The following is a 23,043-nucleotide window of genomic DNA, read 5'->3' on the forward strand; positions in this document are numbered from 1 at the left end:
ACTTTACTTATTTCATCAAATTCATCTCAAAATCTACAAAAACAAGGAAATCAAGCATAAAACCTATCCAACACTCTTATTTCCGAAAACATAATCAAAATCATGATTTCAAGCTAGTTTCTAAGTCTTAAAGGTTGCTTTTGATATTAATTTTAAGTGTAAAAATAACAATTTTTCAACTGTTATCACCGCACCGAACGGTCAGCCCAACACTCGGAGTCCACAATCAAACGGGGTAACAACCATCAGAATGATAAAGATGGAAACCGTAATTGGAACACCAACCCGAACAGTCAGGTGATAACAGTTGAAAAACTGTTATTTTTATACTTTAAATTGACTTCAATTACAACCTTTATGACTTAGAAATTAGCTTGAACTCATGATTTTGTTTTAGTTTTGTGAATAAGAGAGTTGAAGGTGAATTTAATGGTTTTGTGCTAGATTCCCTTGATTTTATAGACTAATTGAATGTTATGAAAGAACAGTTGAAGTACCGAATGATTGGAATACAGAAAAGTTAACCCGAAACCAGAAAAGTCAACCAGTCAACCAGAAAAGTCAATCAGTCAACCAGTCAACCAGAAAAGTCAATCAGTCAACCAGTCAACCAGAATGCATAAAAGTCATCCAAAGTGCAGAAAAACTTGCCACCGAGTAGCGCTGAGCGGTAATTTCCGCTGAGCGCCAGTTTTCAAGTGCCGAAATCACCGCTGAGGGGTAAAAACAGCAGCTGAGGGGCAAAAACAGCAGCTGAGGGGCAAAATTGAAGACCCGCACTTACCGCTGAGCGGCGTTTTTATGGGCCTTGGACCACTTTTCTGTAATTTTTATGGGATTGGACTTGGTTCTTGTTATTTTTATGTTTTATTTAAGGACTTGCACGTCCTAGGGATGGTGTCTTTCGCTGGGGACGAAGCATAAACACATTTTCACCCCTTCGGGGTAGAATGGGAGATGGTGACGACTTTCCTCTTCTCTTTCTCGGGTTTTTCTATCTCTTCCATTCTTTCATTCCATTTTTCATCTAGTTCTTCCATGATGATAGAGAACTAAACTTGCATTGTTGTTGGGGAACCAATGTAATCTTTTGAAGCTCTGATATATGGAATTTGTGTTTAAACATCTTATTTGAGATACATGCTTTCTTTCATTAATAGTTAAGGTTTTTCCTCTTTGGTCAAAGCATGCATTGTTTAACTCATTCGATGTCATGATTATTGGTTTTGTCAATATGGACACATACGGGGAAATCTAGATCCGGGGAAACTCTCCCAACAGTAGTATAAACCTAGACATAGGAGTATGATGGTTGGTTGCCTTTAAGCTTCTATTCATTATAATGCATGATTAATTGCTAGGGAGACAAGACATTGTAAACTAGTGATTATGATTAGGCTTTCTTTGCCGAGACGTCGGGTTTAAGGTAATTTAGAGAGTGGCATTAACATTGATGAAAAGAATGATGAATTCCTAAACATATGAGAGTGGATAAGATGAAATTGATAAACCCCAACAACATATTCATCCATATATTTCAATTCACGTGTTTTGTTTCTTCTTGCCCATTGATCATCACATGCATACATATTTACTTTTCAGTCTTTTGCATTTGAAACTTATAACAATTTGTTCACAAGTCTTAATTAATCAATAAATCGCATAACTGTCTAGGTCGTGAGTCCTTTGGGAGAACGATACTTGGTTTAACCAGGTTTAACCAGGTCGTGAGTCCGAATATTTACTTAACAAGTTTTTGACTCCGTTTTCGGGGATTGAAAATTTGTTCATCAAGTTTTTGATTACTTTTGACTTGTTTTGAATTTTGTCTTTCTGTTTTTATTTTTTTTATTTTTCTGTTTTTATTTCCTATCGTCCTATCTTTTCAATTATATCTTTTAATTTTTTTTATTCTATCTTCTCTATCTTTTTGTGCTAACAAAATTTTTCTAGGGTTTTGTTTCCTTGTGTATGCAGGGTAATATTCGGACTTGAAGCAAGAAAACCTCAGAACATCTTCTTGAAGGCTTAGATGAAGGTAGAAGGAGGACACTAGTGCAGAATTGGCTTTTAACGTCCCCCCATAGACGTCCGTTCACAAAAGGCCCAATGTAAATAATTGACTGGTGGCATATTCGTAAATAAGTGAAACTCTAGACGTTCATCCTCGGAGAGGGCGGACGTCTATATATTATAGACGTCCGCGCCCTCCCAGGATGCATGTTTAGGGTGCTGACAGTGTGGTTGGAGAATTAATTGTCTTCAGCCCCTTAAACGTCCGTCTTGGGAGGGGGCGGACGTCTATAATATTATAGACGTCCGCCCCCTCCCAGGACGGACGTTTACGGTGCTGACAGGGTGGTTGGAGAGTTAATGCTCCAACCACCTAATCAGCACCGTAAACGTCTGTCCTAGGAGGGGGTGGACGTCTATAATATTATAGACGTCCGCCTCCTCCCAGGACGGACGTTTAAGGGGCTGATATGGGGAGTTGAAACGCTCAGTTGTTCAGCCTAGTAGACGTCTGATAACAGTTGAAAAACTGTTATTTTCATGCTTGAAATTGATACTAAAAGCAACCTTTAACACTTAGAAACTAGCTTGAAATCATACTTTTATTCATATTTTCAGAAATAAGACAGCTGGACAGGTTTATGCTTGATTTCAGTGTTTTTGTGCAGGTTTTAAGTTGAATTTGGTGAAAGAAGTGAAGAAGGAGAGAGGTGAAATCAGAAAAGACATCAAAAAGTGCAAAAGGAGAAGCCGCAACTGCCGCTCAGCGGCACTCAGAAGCTCACGGGGGATCCGCTGAGCGGAAAAATGGCCGCTGAGGGGAAGAAACCAACTCACGCACTTACCGCTGAGCGACACATTTATGGGCTTGGGCCTAAATTTTCTGTAATTTTAGAATAGTATATAAGCTTTAGGACGTCCTAGGGTTTGTATCTTTGGCAGAAACGAAGCAAACACTCTCTCTTCCACCCCTTTGAAGGAGGATCTGGGATGCTCAGGCTACCTCTTCACCTTTCTAGGGTTTTATCTTTCATTCTTTCATTATTATTCATCTAGTTTCACCATGAATATGGTGAACTAAACCTTGTATTGTTAATGGGGAATCAATGTAGTCTTGTGAAACTCTCATATATGGAATTTGTGTTTAAACATCTTATTTGAGATACATGCTTTCTTTGATCATTAGTTAGGGTTTTTCCTCTTTGCTCAATGCTTGCTTTGTTTAACTCATTCAATGCATGATTATTGATTTTGTCGATACGGGAACGTACGGGGAAGTCTAGATCCGGGGAATTTCTTCCAATAGTATATTGGTTGCCGTTAAGCTCCTACGCTAAAAGAACTAATTATTAGGAATGCTAGGAATCGTATGAACTCGTAATTGGGGATAGGCCTTCTTGCAAGGTAATTTAGAGAGTGGCATTAACAATGATGAAAAGAATGTTGAATTCCTAAAGTATATGAGAGTGGATAAGATGAAATTGATAACCCCAACAACATACTCATCCATATATTCCATTGAAGTGTTTGTATTTTGTTTTAGCCATTGATCACATTCATGCATACATGTTTATTTTCTGTTTTGCATATTAAACTTCACTTATTTCGTTCTTAAGTCTTAAATAATCAACAAATCACATAACTAAACTAGGCTGTGAGTCCTTTGGGAGAACGATACTTGGTCTTACCGAGTTTATTACTTGAAACGATTCGGTCACACTTGCCGATTGTTCAACAAGTTTGTGGCGCCGTTTTTCGGTGTTCATAAATTTGTCATCAACGTCCGTCCCCCTCCCACGTACGTCTATAATATTATAGACGTCAGGGCGCTCCCAGGGCGGACGTTTAAGGGGCTGACATGGGGAGTTGAAACGTTCAGTTATTCAGTCTAGTAGACGTCCGTCCCCCTTCCACGGACGTCTATAATATTATAGACGTCCGTCCCCCCCACCACGGACGTCTAAAACCCCCCGCGAATATCAAGTTTAAATTCCCAAAGACGTCATATTAGTGACGGGCCGGACGTCTATACTATTATAGACGTCCGGCCCCAGAGTATCGGACGTCTCACAGTATTAATATGCAAAACGCGAACCCGCGAGCAGTACGCTCATTGTTCATAGTCTTCCCCCGCGAACGCTGTCTGCCATTGATTTTTCAGGTGCGTTTTCTCTCTTTTAGACCGTTTAAATTGACTTTCAATCCGATTACATTGCTCTATGATGAAATATCTTTAATTTGAACCAATTAAAAATCGTTTTCGGTCCGTTTTTTTTGCAGTCTCTTGCGTGTTCTTGGGCGGCTTCTTTGACTGCTTTTAGGCAAGGTTTTAGGCCGTTCCCTCCTCGATTTCCCTCCCTTTCATTTCGAATCTACTTTTCAGGTTAGCTTGTTGTTATTGATAAATTTTTATATGCATGTAATTGGGTTTTGTGTATGCATGTTTTTTATTCTAAAGTGTGCATGTGTTATTGGATTTTGAATATGCATGTATTAGTTGTGTTATTATAAGTATCAAATCATTGAGTGACACTTAGTTCCCGTTTGAAATTTAACACAAATGATCAATCTTTTAATCGTTTGTGTTAAATTTTGAATTGTCCGATTGGACAATTTGAGAAAATTAATTTTCATAATTTGCAATAAGATGTCAATTGGAGTTTACGGATAAGATTGATAAAATTTCGGTTAAGTACTTTTGTTATTCTCCGGATGCATATTTGATTGTGGTCATCGTTGACTACTCTCATTTCGTGTATTTCGGAGACCAATGCGAAATGCTGCCGAAATCTTATCAATTTTATGATGTAGACTTCAATGGACGTGTCTGAGAAAATTATGAAAATTAATTTTTTTGAATGGGTAGGGCCTAACCTTGTGAGAGTTAAAAAACTTGAACTGATGATTTTACGAACATAGTATGGATCGAACCTGGTGATGGACAAATTTATGATCACCAAAATATGATGTCACAAACTTGTTTTACAATCGGCAAGTATGACCGAATCGTTCAAGTAATAAACTTGGTAAGACCAAGTATCGTTCTCCCAAAGGACTCACGGCCTAGTTTAGTTATGTGGTTTGTTGATTAGCTAAGACTTAAGAACGAAATAATTGAAGTTTAATATGCAAAACAGAAAATAAACATGTATGCATGAGGTTTTGATCAATGGCAAAAGCAAAAGACAAGCACTTTCAATGAAATATATATATGAATATGTTGTTGGGGGTCAATTTCATCTTATCCACTCTCATATATTTTAGGAATTCAACATTCAAATCATCATTGTTAATGCCACTCTCTAAAGTACCTTTCAAGAAGGCTTCTCCCTAATCACGAGTTCATACAATTCCTAGCATTCCTAATGATCAGTTCATAAGTACAGGAGCTTAACGAAAACCAATATAATATTGGGAGAAATTCCCCGGATCTAGACTTCCCCGTACGCGTGATGAATCAATATTTTATTGATTTCACTTAGTTTATTGTACCGGATTTAATCAAGGAATTGTGCTTGAATGTACAGTATTATCCTATTTTTTCTAATTGTGCTAAATTTGATCGGAAATTCTTATTTTAACTAATTTGAATTATCTGAGCTAATTATTTTACAAGGAGAATTTGGAGATACAATTTGGGACATTCGAAGGTTAAATGAGAAATGGCAATTGAGCCCAATGCATCTCAGTCATTTCAATTTTCGCACAGTGCTGCGTGAATGTTGTGTCAACTTGTGTGTCCTCGTTTGAGTTCAATTCTTATCCGTTTTCCGTGCAATTTTTTTTCATAGTTTCGTATGGATGTCTATTTTCACGTATAGTTTTTATTTTGTTCAAATTCGTTCTGTGCTGTTCCCAGTATTTTTTTTACTCCCCTATGTCAGTCCAATGCTTACTGTTTGAGTGATTTCTAATCTGTTTGCATTTGCTTGCTGTTGGGTACTTGTGGTGGCTAGGAATTGATAATTGGACAGTGCTAAAAGCTCCCAACACTCTTAAACAAGGCATACAACAGCTTGGCTTTATTGAATAGCAAAGAAAAAAAGCATGACACATTGAGAAGCCCACGGCCCAACATTATTTTTCATTTTCCAGCAGCGTCCAGCAAGGAAGTGTTCCAGCAGAAGAAAAAGGTGATAGGTGATGACGGATAGCATCTTGGGAGGTGCACACGGAAGCAGCCCAGTAGCACACATCCGAAGGCTTCACGGTTAGGGGAAGCAGGAAGTAAGTAGCCGACACACATTTTGGACACACACACTCTCGGTCTCGGTTTCTTTTTGGGGAGAGCTCTTGGTATGATTCCACTTCCATGATTCTACACATAGAGAAGTTACGGAGGAGTACACCCAGCATGGATTGAAGAAGGAGAAAGCAAACTGGTGTGGAGACTGGAAGGAGAAGCATTCGGCCAGGAGCAAGCCAGGCATTACTTGTTTGTTCTTTCACTTTGAATGTTTTTATTTCAAGAGAACTGTAATGTGTTTTTCATGATGAATGAATTGGTTGATGTTTATTCCTTTTCTTGAATCCTGATTGCATATTTCATTTAGCTTCCTGCTCCTTTATAAAATCTCTTCTTGCATTTTGTAACCTTTGGGAAGGTGATTCTCGGCTTTGTGTTGAACCAAAGAACAAGTTCATTTATTTTGCTTTAGCAGTAGAGTAGCAAATAGATTTCCATCACCTAATCAGTAAAAGAAAATAACTCAAAAAGAAAGTGTTTATTTGATGAGGGAGTTCTCGGTTTCGGTTTCTTTCAATTACAGAAGCAAGGTTTTACTTCTTTTAATTCCTTAGATGCTAGAGAAGAGAAAGATGTTATCACTTAAAAGAAATGAACCCAAAAAAATTGTCAAATTTGAGAAAGAGCTCTCGGTGTAGTGGAGAAGAGAGCCATGTCCAACCTTGGAGGTGTTGATTTGTTTTTGCTGGTTTTCTTTGTTGGAAGTAAGCACAAGTAGAGAGGAGGAGGAGAAGGATTTCTTACGAAGAGGAGAAGATAGTTTTGGTGAGAATAGAATGGTGATTGAAAATGGAGAAAAGAAGTACATGGTTGGAATTAAGAGTGGACGGCATTTGGAGTTGGAAGTTAGTTTCCAGTAGCAAAGGAGGAGCATTTTTCATTTAGATTGGAGAAGCAAATGGATTCACGTATGTGGAGAATGCAGCTGCAAGAAGTCATCAAATTTAGGTAGAAAACAAAAGGCGGTGGAGCGGTGGAGAATTATTTCATGTGTGAAGAAGGAGACAAAACCATGTGTGAAGAAGAAGACAAAAGTTTTGGATGCATTTTTTTATTTTTTTTTTATGAAGACTAAAGTGAATGAAGGAGGGCCCACGGCCTCTTATGCATTTCTTTGTTTCTTTTGGAATGGAAATCACTAGGTGGAAGAATTAGTCACGTAGATAGCCATCTTCTTGAATAGTTTTCAATTGCTTTTGCAAAAAGAGTGGACCATGTGTGATTAAAATATTGTAGAAGTTGGAAGTTGATGGAATGAAGAAGAATACAAATTGTTTTGACTTTGCTTTGCCAATAATGATGTCACGGCCAAGAGTGGTTTCTCTCTTTAAAGCATTTGTAATTACTAATTTCTTTTGGTAGATGAATCGGTCACAGTTAATAGTAGAGAAGTTTTATTTTCTTTCAATTCCTTTGCCTTCAAAATATTTTATATGTTGAAATAATTTTCTGTATTTTTGTTTGTTGTATTTTGCTGCTGTCATTTTAATTCTGTTTCCATATTTGAATTTTGCTGTTTTTTGTTTTTACTGTTTACTGTATTTTCATTTTCTGTATTTTCGTTTTTCCGTATTTTTTGTTTTCTGTTCCAGATTTGTTTTTATTGTTTTATGTTGCTGTAATTTCGTTTTCACTGTACCAATTTTGTTCTACGGTTTTAAATTTCATTTTACTGTTTTGAAATTTTAATTCGACGCTTTTTAATTTCATCCACAAACAAACTTTCACAAAACCCCCCCTTTACGTGTTGACCTGAAACTGAACCGCATTTGGTCCTTGAGAGACGACCTAGGAGTCACTTCCTAGTCTATACTGCATTCTTTTATGCACAACTTTTGTTGGGAGGTGCGACCCTCTCATCAAAATGGCGCCGTTGCCGGGGACCAACGGTTCAGTCTTAGGTCTTTTGTTGTGTTAGTGTCTTTTGTTGTGTTAGTGTCTTTTGTTGTGTTAGTGTTGTGTTGTGTGATGTGTTTTAGGATGTTTAGTTAGTCTTGTTTGGGTTTACTTCTTTTATCGATTTTTGTGTTTTTAGATTTTTATCATTTTTTTTGTATTTTGTGCATTTAGTTGTTGTTTCTGGAAGTTTTAAATTATGTAAATAATGGTTTTCCCCCATGTTATGTTTCTATATGTTTGGTTTAATCTTTGTTTGAAGTGGAAGTCCAGGTCTGAGACAGGTTTTGCACTACAATAGAGGAGATGACAGATTCTCAAGACTGGATATATGATCTGATCCAGAGTCTTCCCAAATTCCATGGGTTGGCACATGAAGATCCATACAGGCACCTCAAGGAGTTTTGTTTGGTGTGTTTGTCGATGAGGCCTCCTGGTGTTTCAAAGGAGACAGTGTTGATGAAAGTGTTTCCAATGTCCCTTCAAGGTGCAGCAAGAGACTGGTTCCTATACCAGTATCCTTTTGATAGTTGGCAGGAAACACAACAGAGATTCCTCAACAAGTTCTTTCCAGCAGCAAAGGTAATCAGCATTAGGAGGGAGATCACTACCATTGAGCAATTTCAAGAAGAAAGCCTGGCAGATTATTGGGAGAGGTTTAACAGGCTCTGCACAGCCTGTCCAAACCACCAAATTTCAGAGCATTTGCTCTTGATTTACTTTTATGAAGGGCTCCTGGACAATGAAAGGATATTAGTGGATGTAGCTGCTGGTGGATCTTTGATGGACAGAACTCCAACAGAGGCAAAGAAGTTGCTCTGCAAGCTGGCGGGTCAAAATCCAAGTGAGGTAGTAAAGGAAAAACCTGAGCAGGTTTACTGTGAACTTGAAATCCCTACTCATGTATCTGAGGTTCAAGTAAATTTTAATGTTTTTGAATTGGTAAAACTTGAACCATTTAAGCCTGTTCTGGATTCTGATATTGATACACATGTGCACACTCATGTTGTGGATTCATTATTCCCTGTAGAGCACATTGACATACCTGATGTTCACTATCCTTGCACTGATCTTGATTTAAATGATAGCCTTGAGGATGCAGCTGATGACTTGGAGATTGGTAAGGAAATTTTCAATGAGCAAAAACAGGTTTATTCTGAAATTGAGATTCCAAACACTTTACCTGATTTGCTTATACATTCAAATGCCTGTGATTTGATGCACACTGATTCTATAGGATTCATGACTGATACTGATACAGATTTGATTGACCATTCTAAAATTTTTGATTCAGTATCAGCCATTGAACCCATTGATGTAAGGGTTGTTTTGAATGGACATGATTGCCGTGATGAAATTTTGAATGATAATAGCCTTGAACTGACCTTTGATTCTGTTGATGATGCATATATCAATATTGATTTTGAGGTGGAAACTGTGCAATCTGATAACTCTATAGAGTTAGGACTGAACTTTGATCTGACACAGTTCTCTGAGAACTTTGAATGTGATTGTGAATCTGGTTCTTGCCCGATCTGTATTGAAATTGATTATGTGTTACAGACAGATTCTAAGCGTATAACAGATGCTATTAATTGTGAGTTTGATGACCATGCTGCAAAATTAAATGAGAATACAGGTGCTGACATTAAGGAAATCATGATTAATGAAGGAGAGTGTACTGCTACTTCTTTGATTGAGCCAGAGATCTCCATTTCGATGTCACACACTAAACAACTGCCAGTGGAAGGAAAGCTACTGATGGAACAGTTTGCTGGGAGAAGAAAGAAGAAACATCTCGTTTTGGATGATATGGCAGTACTGATGAAGTTGGTCCTCCTCAAAACTCGTTTGCTGAATCCAATGGTGGAAGACATCTCCCTGAAAGTCCAAAATTGGCAGCTTGATGGACAAATTTATGAACACCAAATTATGATGTCACAAACTTGTTTTCAATCGGCAAGTATGACCGAATCGTTCAAGTAATAAACTTGGTTAGACCAAGTATCGTTCTTCCCAAAGGACTCACGGCCTAGTTTAGTTATGTGGTTTCTTGATTAACTAAGACTTACAAACGAAATATTTGGGGTTTAATATGCAAGATAGAAAATAAACATGTATGCATGAATTTTGATCAATGGCAAAAAGCAAAAGATAAACACTTTCAATGAAATATAGATATGAATATGTTGTTGGGGGTCAATTTCATCTTATCCACTCTCATATATTTTAGGAATTCAACATTCAAATCATCATTGTTAATGCCACTCTCTAAAGTACCTTTCTAGAAGGCTTCTCCCTAATCACGAGTTCATACAATTCCTAGCATTCCTAATGATCAGTTCATAAGTGCAGGAGCTTAACGACAACCAATATCATATTGGGAGAAATTCCCCGGATCTAGACTTCCCCGTACGTGCCCGTATCGACAAAACCAATAATCATGCATCGAATGAGTTAAACAATGCAAGCATTAAGCAAAGAGGAAAAACCCTAACTAATGATGAAAGAAAGCATAAGTCTTAATTAAAAGATGTAAAAACAGATTCCATATATGAGAGTTTCACAAGACTACATTGATTCCCCAACAAACATACAGAGTTTAGTTCACCATATTCATGGTGAACCTAGATGAATTACAATGAAAGAATGAAAGAATAAACCCTAAAAAGGTGAAGAGGAAGCCTCAGCATCCAAGATCCTCCTTCAAAGGGGTGGAAGAGAGAGTGTTTGCTTCGTTCCAGCCAGAGATACCTAACCCTAGGAAACCCTAAAGCTTATGTATCATTCGTAAATTACAAAAAGTCAAGTCCAAGCCCATTAAAGTGCCGCTCAGCGGTAAAATACCGCTCAGCGGTGAGCGTGACTTGTTTTCTCCCCTCAGCGGCCATTTTGCCCCTCAGCGGACCTCCGTGACTTCCAGAGTGCCGCTCAGCGGTAAACTACCGCTCAGCGGTGAGTGCGTGACTTGTTTTCTCCCCTCAGCGGCCATTTTGCCCCTCAGCGGACCTCCCGCAAGCTCCTGAGTGCCGCTCAGCGGTAAACTGCCGCTGAGCGGTGACTTCGGCTTCTCCTTTTGCACTTTTTGTTGTCTTTTCTGATTTCATCTCTCTCCTTCTTCACTTCTTTCACCAAATTCACCTTAAAACCTGCACAAAAACACTGAAATCAAGCATAAACCTGTCCAGCTCTCTTATTTCCAAAAATATAAAGAAACATGATTTCAAGCTAGTTTCTAAGTGTAAAGGTTGCTTTTAGTGTCAATTTTAATCATGAAAATAACAGTTTTTCAACTGTTATCACAACCCCAAACTTAAAACTTTGCTTGTCCTCAAGCAAATAAGATGTAACTCATCTTCAACCAATTCATATGATGGTTCACTTCATTCAAAAATCTTCTTTTCAAGATAAGCAAAAACTTCACTCAAACTTATGACCAAGAGTTCAATCAAGATGTGCACATGCTTTAGTGTTCACAAAGTCATTTAAATTCCAACAAATGCTATTTTCATGAATGATCAATCAATTAAGCATGGATGTTCATGTGTTCATGTGATATTTCCTCACTAAGTCAAGTGTTTCACTCACACTCAAGTGTATAAGAGATGATCACTCATTCACTCTACTATCACAATGTTACATGAATTAACTTTGCCTTTCATTTTACCACAATCAAAAACATTCACAAGCATGCATCATCACAAGGACTTTTCTATGGCTTATAATGTGGCTGGGCTAACAAGAAAATTGGTTTTTCTGGATCACAAAATCCTTGAGTTAAGAGAATCATAACAACACAATCATCTTATTCATTCCCAACTTTCTTTTGCCTTTGCATTGAGCTTTACTTCTTTTTCTTTTCTTTTCTTTTTCTTTGCATATTCTTACTTTTTAGCTCTTAGCTCAATGCTTTTCATGTTTTCCCAACAACCCCAAACTTGAACATTTAACAATACCACACAAGATCTTCTACTTAACTCAAGGTAAAGATTTTCAATCAAGGTTTTCAGTGTATATTCAAGGCTAAGGGTTCAAAGGATAGAACACAAAGTGTTCTCTTTTAGTGGGCTAATTTTAATTTGGCCAATAAAAAGGTTTTCAACAAATGGCCTTGATCATATGATGCAAAACAAGCAATTGATTCAATCATAGAAAACCTGGGCAAAACATTCATGCTTTCAAAGTAATAGCATTCAACAATAACAACTCTGGAGCTCAAAATCTCACATATAAGCTCATTCACATTTGACATACACATCCTGCTTAATTTCACAATCACAATCATGATATCATGCATTTGTTCACAAAGCTTGTGAATCACCTGTATAAGCATTTAATGTGCACATCATCTCAACATCAATCAATCATAAGCATCATTCAGATTACTTATCACACAATCACAGTTAATAGCAAACCATCACAAGAAACCAGGTTTCAAATAGAGTACATCAAACCCTAATCTAAAAACAAAAACAAATAAGTTCAGAAAACTTAAACCACAAAGCATAAGCACATGATAGCATTCATCAGTAAATGCTATCTCAGCTCCTCATCAATCTGAGCTGTCCTCTGTATCTTCTCTTCCTCCTCATCTTCATCATCTTCAAATGCATCATCCTCATCAGCTTCATCTTCTTCCATATCTCTAGCTGAAGCTTCAGCTGCTCAGCTCCTCCTCCATGCACTGGTTCCTCTGGCCAAGCTACCACATTATGGAATTCATCCATAGTCCACCTGTGGGCTGGAGGTGTATCATACATCCCCACAATCATCTCAGCAGTGGCCACCTGCCCTCTGTGAATGGACTGCAACTGAGCCCCTATAAGAGACATATACATGTCCCTCATCTGGAATGGCTCTGCTTCATGTGTCTCAGCAGATGTCTGGCTCTGTGCTGGCCCTCTCTCTCTACGAGCACGGCGTGGTGGAACTGGCTGAGCTGCATCATCACCTCCACAGTACTGTCTATAGTAGGCCTCATCAATAGCTTTTCTTGGCCTCTCAAAAGGTGGAGCAGAAGTGTCCACCCCAGCTATCTTGCAAAGGTGCGTGATCAAAGAAGGATGTCCTAGTGGTGCTTTGTTGTTTGAAGTATTGGCGCACACACTAATCTCATCAGCTATCACCTGCCCAATATTAACATTCAAGTTTCTGATAGCACAGTAGATGAAGAATGCCCTGCTGAGAGTAATATCTGACACATGTGAACATGGCTGAATGTTGGCATGAGAAAACGCCATCCAATACTTTGCAAGAGGAGTCAAATCTGTCCTCCTAATGTTAACCACTGAGCCAGATCGATTCCTTTGGAAGTGTCCTCCAGGTATACACAGTACTCTCTCCACATCCTCATAATCAGCACCTTCCTCCATGCAAAGAGCAAACTGGCACTGCTCACCAGCCCATACAGTGTCCAGAAAGTTATTAATTGAATCAGGATCATACCTGATAGCATGGCCTCTAACATAGCCCAAATAATTCTCAGCTGGATAATCACCAATCTTCTTTGCATTGGTGTAAAATTCCTTAACCACAGCTATGTTGGCAGGTGCAGGATAAGTGGCTAGCTTTCCCCAGTCATTCCCTAAAACTTGCTCTCCAAATTGAGGAGCAAGGTTAGGTATCATTCCAACCTTTCTCTCCATCAGAAGTCTCCTGTCCTGAACCACTTTAAAGTGCTTCTCATGTTTCCTAGAGAGGAACCTGCTAGAGTGGGGTTGCTCTGGTTCCTTTTCCTTTCTCTTGTTGCCATGGTTTTCAATCTTTTTCCTGATGAGGATGCCATTCCTACATTCAAAACACAAACAAACCACAGAACATGATGTTAATCATTAGTAAAACACAGAACACAACTCCTTTCGAAGCTAAACCACCGCTGAGGGCCAGAATTTCCCCTCAGCGCCACCAGTACCACATTCCAGATCACACAAAACCAGAAAAATCAAATCTGGCAGAGTGCCGCTCAGCGGCAGTTTACCCCTCAGCGGTAACTCTGCAGATTTTTGAAAAACCTGTTTTAAAGCTTTCCTAACTCCACCCAAATGCAATTTTCAGTTTTCCAGTTCATAATCATGCAGTTTAATCGGTTCAAACATCAAATATATCATCAAATCATGCAAGAAATCAAAACCCCTAAATCTTCATGCTTTGACAATCATATTCAAAATCAAAAACCCTAGAATGAACAAAATGCATTTTACTTACTTGGGTGGAGATACTAGATGCAATGAGAATGCTTCCAAGCTAGAATGCTCTCTTCCAACCCCAAACTTTGATGGCACACTAGTGAAAAAGTGAGTGGAAGAGAAATTTTCTTAAGAGGGAAGAGTGAAAAGATGTGGAAAACCTTGGAGAAGGTATGTGGGAGTGTTTGTGCAAAGAAAAGTCTGAAAGTGTGAAAGAATGCGCAGCTTAGGGTTTAAAAATACCCTAATGGGCTCGGGTCCCGCTAAGGGGAACTAAAACCCTATTCTGCGAGAGTACCGCTCAGCGGTAAAGTACCGCTCAGCGGCACTTTCGTGAAGTGCTCTTCTCCTTCTTTTCTTAACCTACGTGCCTCCTAGACATGCCCCTCACTGGCTCCCTGCAATTCAATGTTCAAAATGCTTATGCAAACCCTAACTAAAACAAACAAACAGAAATATTCAATCAACTGGGTTGCCTCCCAGGTAGCGCTTGTTTAACGTCACGAGCCTGACCCAAAATCCACCAACACCCATCAGTAGGTGTTACAGCCATTGTATCCTTCAGTAGATACTTAACCACCTAGCATCCTTCAGTAGATGCTATATCCAACAAAATAAATACAAAAATAATGTTCACAAATTACAAATTACAAAACCAAATCAAAAGTTTTTAAATTCACTGGGTTGCCTCCCAGCAAGCGCTCTTTTAATGTCATTAGCTTGACCCAATAAAGTTCAAGTTCCATCTTCTTTGTAGTTGATGTTGTCATTCCACCAACTCCTCAGCTGTTTCCTTTGAACTGTTTTGGTTCTTCTAGAATATGGAGACTCTATCTCTATCATCTCCTTCTCTTTAAAGCCCTTCACAACCCACAACTTGTTCTTGATTCTAACAGGTGTGCCAAGTTGGAGTCTTCTTTTCTTCCAGTCTCTAGGAATTTCTTCTCCTCTTCCAATCTCTTCTTCCTTGGGTACCTGAAACAACAAACAATGGTTACCTGAAACCTCAAGATTTTCATCTTTACGGCTAGTCATGGGTGCATCTCGAAATGCAGCTTTATAACTAGCTTCTTCCTCCTTTGCTTGCATCTCATCTTTGAAAACATCTACCACCACTCTCTCCTCTCTATCCTGGAGCACCACTATACCTTCATTTACATCTATGATAGCCCTGGCCGTTTTCATAAACGGTCTTCCAAGTATGATAGGTATCTTCTCAGTCTCCATCTTCATCACCACAAAGTCTGCCAAGAACTGAAGTTTGCCAACACAAACTATAATGTCCTCTACAATCCCACATGGCTCCTTTGAAGATCCATCGGCCATTACTATTTTAATCTTTGCATGTTTCATTTTAACATTGCCGATTTGCTCCAGTAAAGAATAAGGTATCAAGTTAACACTTGAACCTAAATCAAGGAGAGCTTTCTTTACCTTTTTCTTCCCTATAGTACAAGGGATAGAAAAACTGCCTGGATCTGACGCTTTAGGAGGGAATGACTCTTTCTTAACAGTTATACACTCTTTTGCCTCATCATCTCTACGTCTCTTCTTTGTAGAAATTTCTTCATCAGATTTTGTGTAAACTGCAATTTTCTGTAAAATCTGTTCCCAAGGTGCTTTATTATCCACCATTCTGAATAATTCTGTGAAATCCATTTGTTTCTCTTGATTTATTGGAAAAGGAAAATTGTTTTTGCTCTCTATTTCTCTTCTTTCTTCTGTTTCTCCTTCTTCTAACTCAATTATCTCTTCATTCACACTCTTTACCACTTTGCACTCTTCTCTAGGGTTAACCTCAGTATTAGCCCCAAAATTTCTATTTGGCCTTTCTTCCAATTGCTTGGTAATCTGACCCATTTGAATCTCCAAATTCTTTATAGCAGCTTCAGTGCTCTTTTGAGAAGATTCGGTTTTCTGTATGAATTGCTGAAGAGTTTCTTCCAACCTTGTTGATTTTTCATTAAGCATAGATAACTGTTGCCAAAAGGTTGGTTGCTGCTGCTGCTTATTATATTGATTTGCTTGCCCAGTTTGTCCTTGACCAATGCTTGGATGTGGTTTCCACCCTTGATTGTAATTCCCTTGACGGTATGGAAATTGATTAGCCATGAAATTAACATCCTCCAAGGCTTCCACTGGAAAAGCACATTGACCATTGATATGATCACCTCCACATAATTCGCACAACTGGTTTGTACCTGTGCAGCAGTTTTCAACTCTTTAGGTAATTGTGCAAGAGTTTTAGTCAGAGTCTCCAGCTGTTGAGTTAGAATTTTATTTTGAGCTAGCAAGGCATCATGTGTCTGTAATTGGAGAACCCCTTTTTGTTGCATAGGAACTCCTCTTTCACTGTTGAGCTCATTATCACTAGTAGCCATGTTGTCAATGATTTCTATAGCTTCCTCTGGAGTTTTCCATTTAATATTGCCTCCTGCTGAGGCATCAAGCATCATCTTGGTTTGTGAACCAAGCCCTCCAAGGAAAGTTAAGACTACTTCCTGTTCTTCAAAGCCATGCGTGGGTGTTTTTCTTAGCAGACTTTTGTATCTATCCCATGCATGCCCCAGTGATTCTTCCATGCCCTGCTTAAATGAAGATATCTCTTGCTTGCCTTTTGTCACCTTTGATTGTGGAAAGTACTTGTTCAAAAACTTTGTTACCACTGCTTCCCACTCTGTGAAACTTCCTTCTGGAAAAGAGTTCAACCAAAGCTTAGCATTGCCTCCCAATGAGAAAGGAAACAAACTAAGTTTGATTGCTTCGTCTGGCACCCCATTGATTTTCACTGTGTTGCAAATTTCATTAAATGTAGTAAGGTGCTCATATGGGCTTTCATGAGATAACCCATTAATTGATTACTCTTCACCAGTTGGATCAATGCTGGTTTGACCTCCATATTGGCTGCATTGACTCTAGGTCTAGCTATGCTGTTAAAATGTTGAGGTCCAGCTATTGGTGTAATCAGCAAGAGTTCTTCTGATATTATTATTCTCCATATTTTCTGTGCTATTGTCAGAACCTTGTGGTGATGGTTGCAACAGAGTTTCCGGAGGAGGGAAAAGTTCTCTAGATGTTCTGATTCTTCTCCTCCGTCTACTGTCTTCTAATCCTTCAAGCAGAGGTTCTGTTGTTTTCTTGCTCCTAGTTCGAATTGCCTCCTGCATACACAAGAACACAAAACCCTAGAAGATTTGGTTAGCACAAAAAATATAAAAGAATATAATTCAGAAAATATAGACAGAAAACAGAAAAACAGAAAACAAAAATAAAATAAAATAAATTCGAAATTTAAAAATAAAATAAAAAAATAAGTCAAAGATAATCAATAATCACACAAATTAACCAGTTAAACCAGAGTCCCCGGCAACGGCGCCAAAAACTTGATGGAGAAATTTATGAACACCAAATTATGATGTCACAAACTTGTTTTCAATCGGCAAGTATGACCGAATCGTTCAAGTAATAAACTTGGTTAGACCAAGTATCGTTCTTCCCAAAGGACTCACGGCCTAGTTTAGTTATGTGGTTTCTTGATTAACTAAGACTTACAAACGAAATATTTGGGGTTTAATATGCAAGACAGAAAATAAACATGTATGCATGAATTTTGATCAATGGCAAAAAGCAAAAGATAAACACTTTCAATGAAATATATATATGAATATGTTGTTGGGGGTCAATTTCATCTTATCCACTCTCATATATTTTAGGAATTCAACATTCAAATCATCATTGTTAATGCCACTCTCTAAAGTACCTTTCAAGAAGGCTTCTCCCTAATCACGAGTTCATACAATTCCTAGCATTCCTAATGATCAGTTCATAAGTGCAGGAGCTTAACGACAACCAATATCATATTGGGAGAAATTCCCCGGATCTAGACTTCCCCGTACGTGCCCGTATCGACAAAACCAATAATCATGCATCGAATGAGTTAAACAATGCAAGCATTAAGCAAAGAGGAAAAACCCTAACTAATGATGAAAGAAAGCATAAGTCTTAATTAAAAGATGTAAAAACAGATTCCATATATGAGAGCTTCAAAAGATTACATTGATTCCCCAACAAACATACAGAGTTTAGTTCACCATATTCATGGTGAACCTAAATGAATTACACTGAAAGAATGAAAGATAAAACCCTAAAAAGGTGAAGAGGAAGCCTCAGCATCCAAGATCCTCCTTCAAAGGGGTGGAAGAGAGAGTGTTTGCTTCATTCCAGCCAGAGATACCTAACCCTAGGAAACCCTAAAGCTTATGTATCATTCGTAAATTACAAAAAGTCAAGTCCAAGCCCATTAAAGTGCCGCTCAGCGGTAAAATACCGCTCAGCGGTGAGTGCGTGACTTGTTTTCTCCCCTCAGCGGCCATTTTGCCCCTCAGCGGACCTCCCGCAAGCTCCTGAGTGCCGCTCAGCGGTAAACTGCCGCTGAGCGGTGACTTCGGCTTCTCCTTTTGCACTTTTTGTTGTCTTTTCTGATTTCATCTCTCTCCTTCTTCACTTCTTTCACCAAATTCACCTTAAAACCTGCACAAAAACACTGAATCAAGCATAAACCTGTCCACTCTCTTATTTATGAAAGCTAGTTTCTAAGTATAAAGGTTGATTTTAGTATCAATTTTAAGCATGAAAATAACAATTTTTTCAACTGTTATCACCTGGATGAACGAACGTCGCATCAGTGAAGAATATGATAAGGGTGTTTCGAAGTTCTTGCAATACGTTGAACAAAATGCTTAGTATGTCAACGGGACATATTTTTTGTCCTTGTGGTTCGTTGTCTTAATCAAATACGACAAGACTTAGGCAATGTGCGTGACCATCTATTCATGTACGGCATAATAGGACTTATACCGTTTGGACTTGGCATGGAGAAGTACTGAGCATGCTACCAAGTCACGAGCAACGAATTATCTGGAAGAATGAATAGTGACCATTTAGAGTACATGATACGTGATGTCGGTGAAGTATTTTGGAAGGGCTAATTTGTATGATTTTCTTATTAATGATTCAGAGCAACCGTTGTTCCCCCACTCAGTAATAGCTGCATTCCATGACGCAAGGCAACATGGGGGCCGATGAAACTCCCAAACCATCTCGTGTCAGCACTACAGGATCATGCTCTACTGTAGACCCCACTCAGTATAGCGGTCAATATGAGTTGTTGGTTGATGGGGATCCCCCATGCATTGTGGCTGTCGGACGAGTGCTTGAGGGAGGGCAGACCATTCATGGTGTTGCCATATTACCCCAGCACGTGCGTGTGACCATTGACGAGGTTCGAGATCCCCAGGCTCAGGTGCCTCTACCCACTCCAGAAATTAACTTTGTGGGGGAGGCCATAGGATCATTTATTGCCTAGCCTAGAGCATTGATCATGTCCCACATCGCTACTCCACAGGTATAATGTCTTTTTCCTTAGTATTTCTATGTTTATTCTTCAAATAATTGTTGATAACGCTTTGACGTAAATTATTATCTTCAGTTCACACGTCCTCAGAAGCAACCAATTCATGATACAGTCATACATGAAGATGATGAGATGGTTGAAGCGGAGGATGATCCTCTATCAAAGTTAATGACAAAATTACCCAGATTGAAGAAAGCATCATTAGAACTATATTGGGATTTGAGAGTATTTGGTCTTCCCCCACATGTGCCAGTTTATATCACATTCTCTGATGCATTGGAGGTGATTGGGGAGACAGGATATTGAATATTTCCATCATTCAGATGTGGTGCATGTAAGATAGTCAATTTGGTCTTTCATATTACTTTTATTTACATTGTTATAGTTTCTAACAACTTAACTTTGTTGTTTTAGGTACATGGACACAATCGTTGTAGACCAAGGTCGGTCTTCCATGTACGGATGTGTTGAACCTCAGACCATTCAACCGTCTGGTAACACACTTCAAAACAGACAACATTATTTCCAAACATGGATGGATGAGTCAAAAAGAGACGTATACCTTGTGCCATACATTGAGGGGTAGGTGTTGTTATATGTGGTCAGTTCATTATTATAGTTTCCTTAATTAGTTGAATAACTATTTGTCCTTCGTGATAGGTCGCATTGGCAGCTGATGGTCATCATTCCCAAACAATGTAAAATTATATGGTTTTGTTCGTTGCACACGAGGATGAAAAATGAGTTGAGAACCATGCTTAAAGGGTAAGTGTTTCTCCAAAAATGACTTTGAATTTGATGTTCACCTTAAACTTTTATGATAAAATAGTCATATTAATTATACTTTGTGTTTTCAATCTGTACATAGCTATTGGTAAATCTCGTGGTCAACTGGTTCAAATTTTGTATCCAAAGGTTGTAAGTCATTTATAGTTTCTAATTCATTTTCTATGTTATTGAATGATCTAAATTCTTAACTATTTAGTTTGTGATTTTAGTGTAACCAGCAGCTAGATTCATGGGAATGTGGCTTCTATGTGATGTGTTGGATTAAGACCATCATTCGAGCTGTCATTACAGATGACTAGAATGAGGTAATGATGTATACCTTCAATACATTACAAATCAAATTCATCTTCAACATATATGAAACCATAATGAATCTTTCTTGAATTTTGCAGCGCTTCAAGAGTACATCGCCTATTCCAGAGGACACAATTAAACAGATAAGGCAGGAGTGGACCGCTTATTTTCTACAAAGATGGAGTTAGGAATAGTTTTATTTCTTGTTGAACATTGTTTAGTTTTAGTTGATGTTTTATGTTGATAGTTTTGGTAGTGGATTGAACTCCACATTAAGTAGAACTTTGTTTATATGAAACACATATTTATATTATTGCAAAATTGTTCTGGCACATTTTTCTACTTTTCAGGTGTGGTTTTATTGAAAAAATAAATTAATTTTTAAAAAAAATGTCCAGTAGACGTCCGTTAATGTACAGTCGGACGTCTATAGACGTCTGGCAGTGCACAAACAGACGTCCACCCCCCAGCCCCTATCACAAACAATTCAGCCAGGTAGACGTCCGGGGAGGGAGGAGGCAGACGTCTATATAGACGTCCATCCTGACACAACGGACGTCTATATAGACGTCCGTCCTGACACAACGGACGTCTATATAGACGTCCGTCCTGACACGACGGATGTTTGAGTAACGTTACCCACATAGACGTCGGGCGAACGTCGGACGTCAAAAGGCCAAAAGAATGGACGTCTAAAGCCCTTTCTGCACTAGTGGGAGGAGAGTTCAAACTTCAAAAGAACTATTCCTTTCCGCTGAGACACTCTTACAACCTTCACGACCAAGGTCTTACTATAGAATTGAAAATATGGCAAAGGAGAATAATGGTAGATAGACTCTTGAAGATTACACCACTATGGTTGGTCCTCAACATTTTAACAGTATAGCAAGGCCGAGGGTCAATGATGCAAACATGGAGGTGAAACCGGCGTTGATACAGTTGGTGAAAAGCAATTAGTTTAATGGGCAATCACATGAAAGCCCGTATGAACATCTCACCACCTTTAATGAAATGTGTAACACCGTGAAGATAAATGGAGTGTCGGATGAAGCAATCAAGCTTATCTTGTTCCTTTCTCATTGGGAGGCAATGCTAAGTTATGGTTAAATTATTTTCCAGAAGGTAGCTTTACAGAATGGGAAGTTGTGGTTGCAAAGTTTTTGAACAAATGCTTCCCACAATCTAAAGTCAACAAAGGGAAGCAAGAGATCTCTTCTTTCAGACAAGGCATGGAGGAGACATTAGGTCAAGCATGGGACAGGTACAAAAGCTTATTGAGAAAGACACCCATGCATGGGTTTTGAAGAAGCAACAGTAGTTCTACTTTTCCTTAGAGGTCTTGGTCCACAAACCAAGTTGATGTTAGATGCCTCAGCTGGAGGTAATATTAAATGTAAGACTCTAGAGGAAGAAATAGAATTGATAGAGAACATGGCAGCTAATGACAATGAAATTCATAGTGAAAGAGGAGCTCCTATTCAATGGAAAGGGGTTCTACAATTGCATTCAAATGATGCCTTGCTTGCTCAGAAAAAGATTATAACTCAACAGTTGGAGAATCTAACAAAGACACTTGCTCAATTGTCGAAGGAATTAAAAACTGTTGCTCAAGTTCAACAACAGATGTGTGAACTATGTGGTGGTGACCATATCAATGGTCAATGCACTTTTCCAATGGAGGCCCTAGAAGATGTAAATTTCATGAACAATCAATTTCCATACTGCCAAGGTAATTTCAACCAAGGGTGGAAACCTCACCCAAGCATGGGTCAAGGTCAGGGACAATCTGGACAAGTTGGGCAATCAGGACAATTTAATAGGCCACAACAACAACCATCATTATGGCAACACATATCTACACTCACTGAAAAAAAAAAAATTGGAAGAAACTCTTCACCAGTTTATGCAGGTAACCATCTCCAATCATAACAACACTCAAGCATCCATTAGAAATATGGAGATGCAAATCGGACAATTAACTAAGAAGTTGGAAGAAAGGCCTGATAAGAGTTTTGGGGCTAATACTGAGGTTAACCCTAGAGAAGAGTGTAAAGTTTTAGTGAGTGTAGTGATGAGAGGGTCGCACCTCCCACAAAAGTTGTGCATAAAAGAATGCAGTATAGTACTAGGAAGTGACTCCTAGGTCGTCTCTCAAGACCAAATGTGGTTCAATCTCAGATCAACACGTAGGGGGGGTTTGTGAAGAG

Source organism: Vigna umbellata, chromosome 4, assembly GCF_029865625.1.
Source record: "Vigna umbellata cultivar VRB3 chromosome 4, Vumbellata_1.0, whole genome shotgun sequence".
NCBI lineage: Eukaryota > Viridiplantae > Streptophyta > Magnoliopsida > Fabales > Fabaceae > Vigna > Vigna umbellata.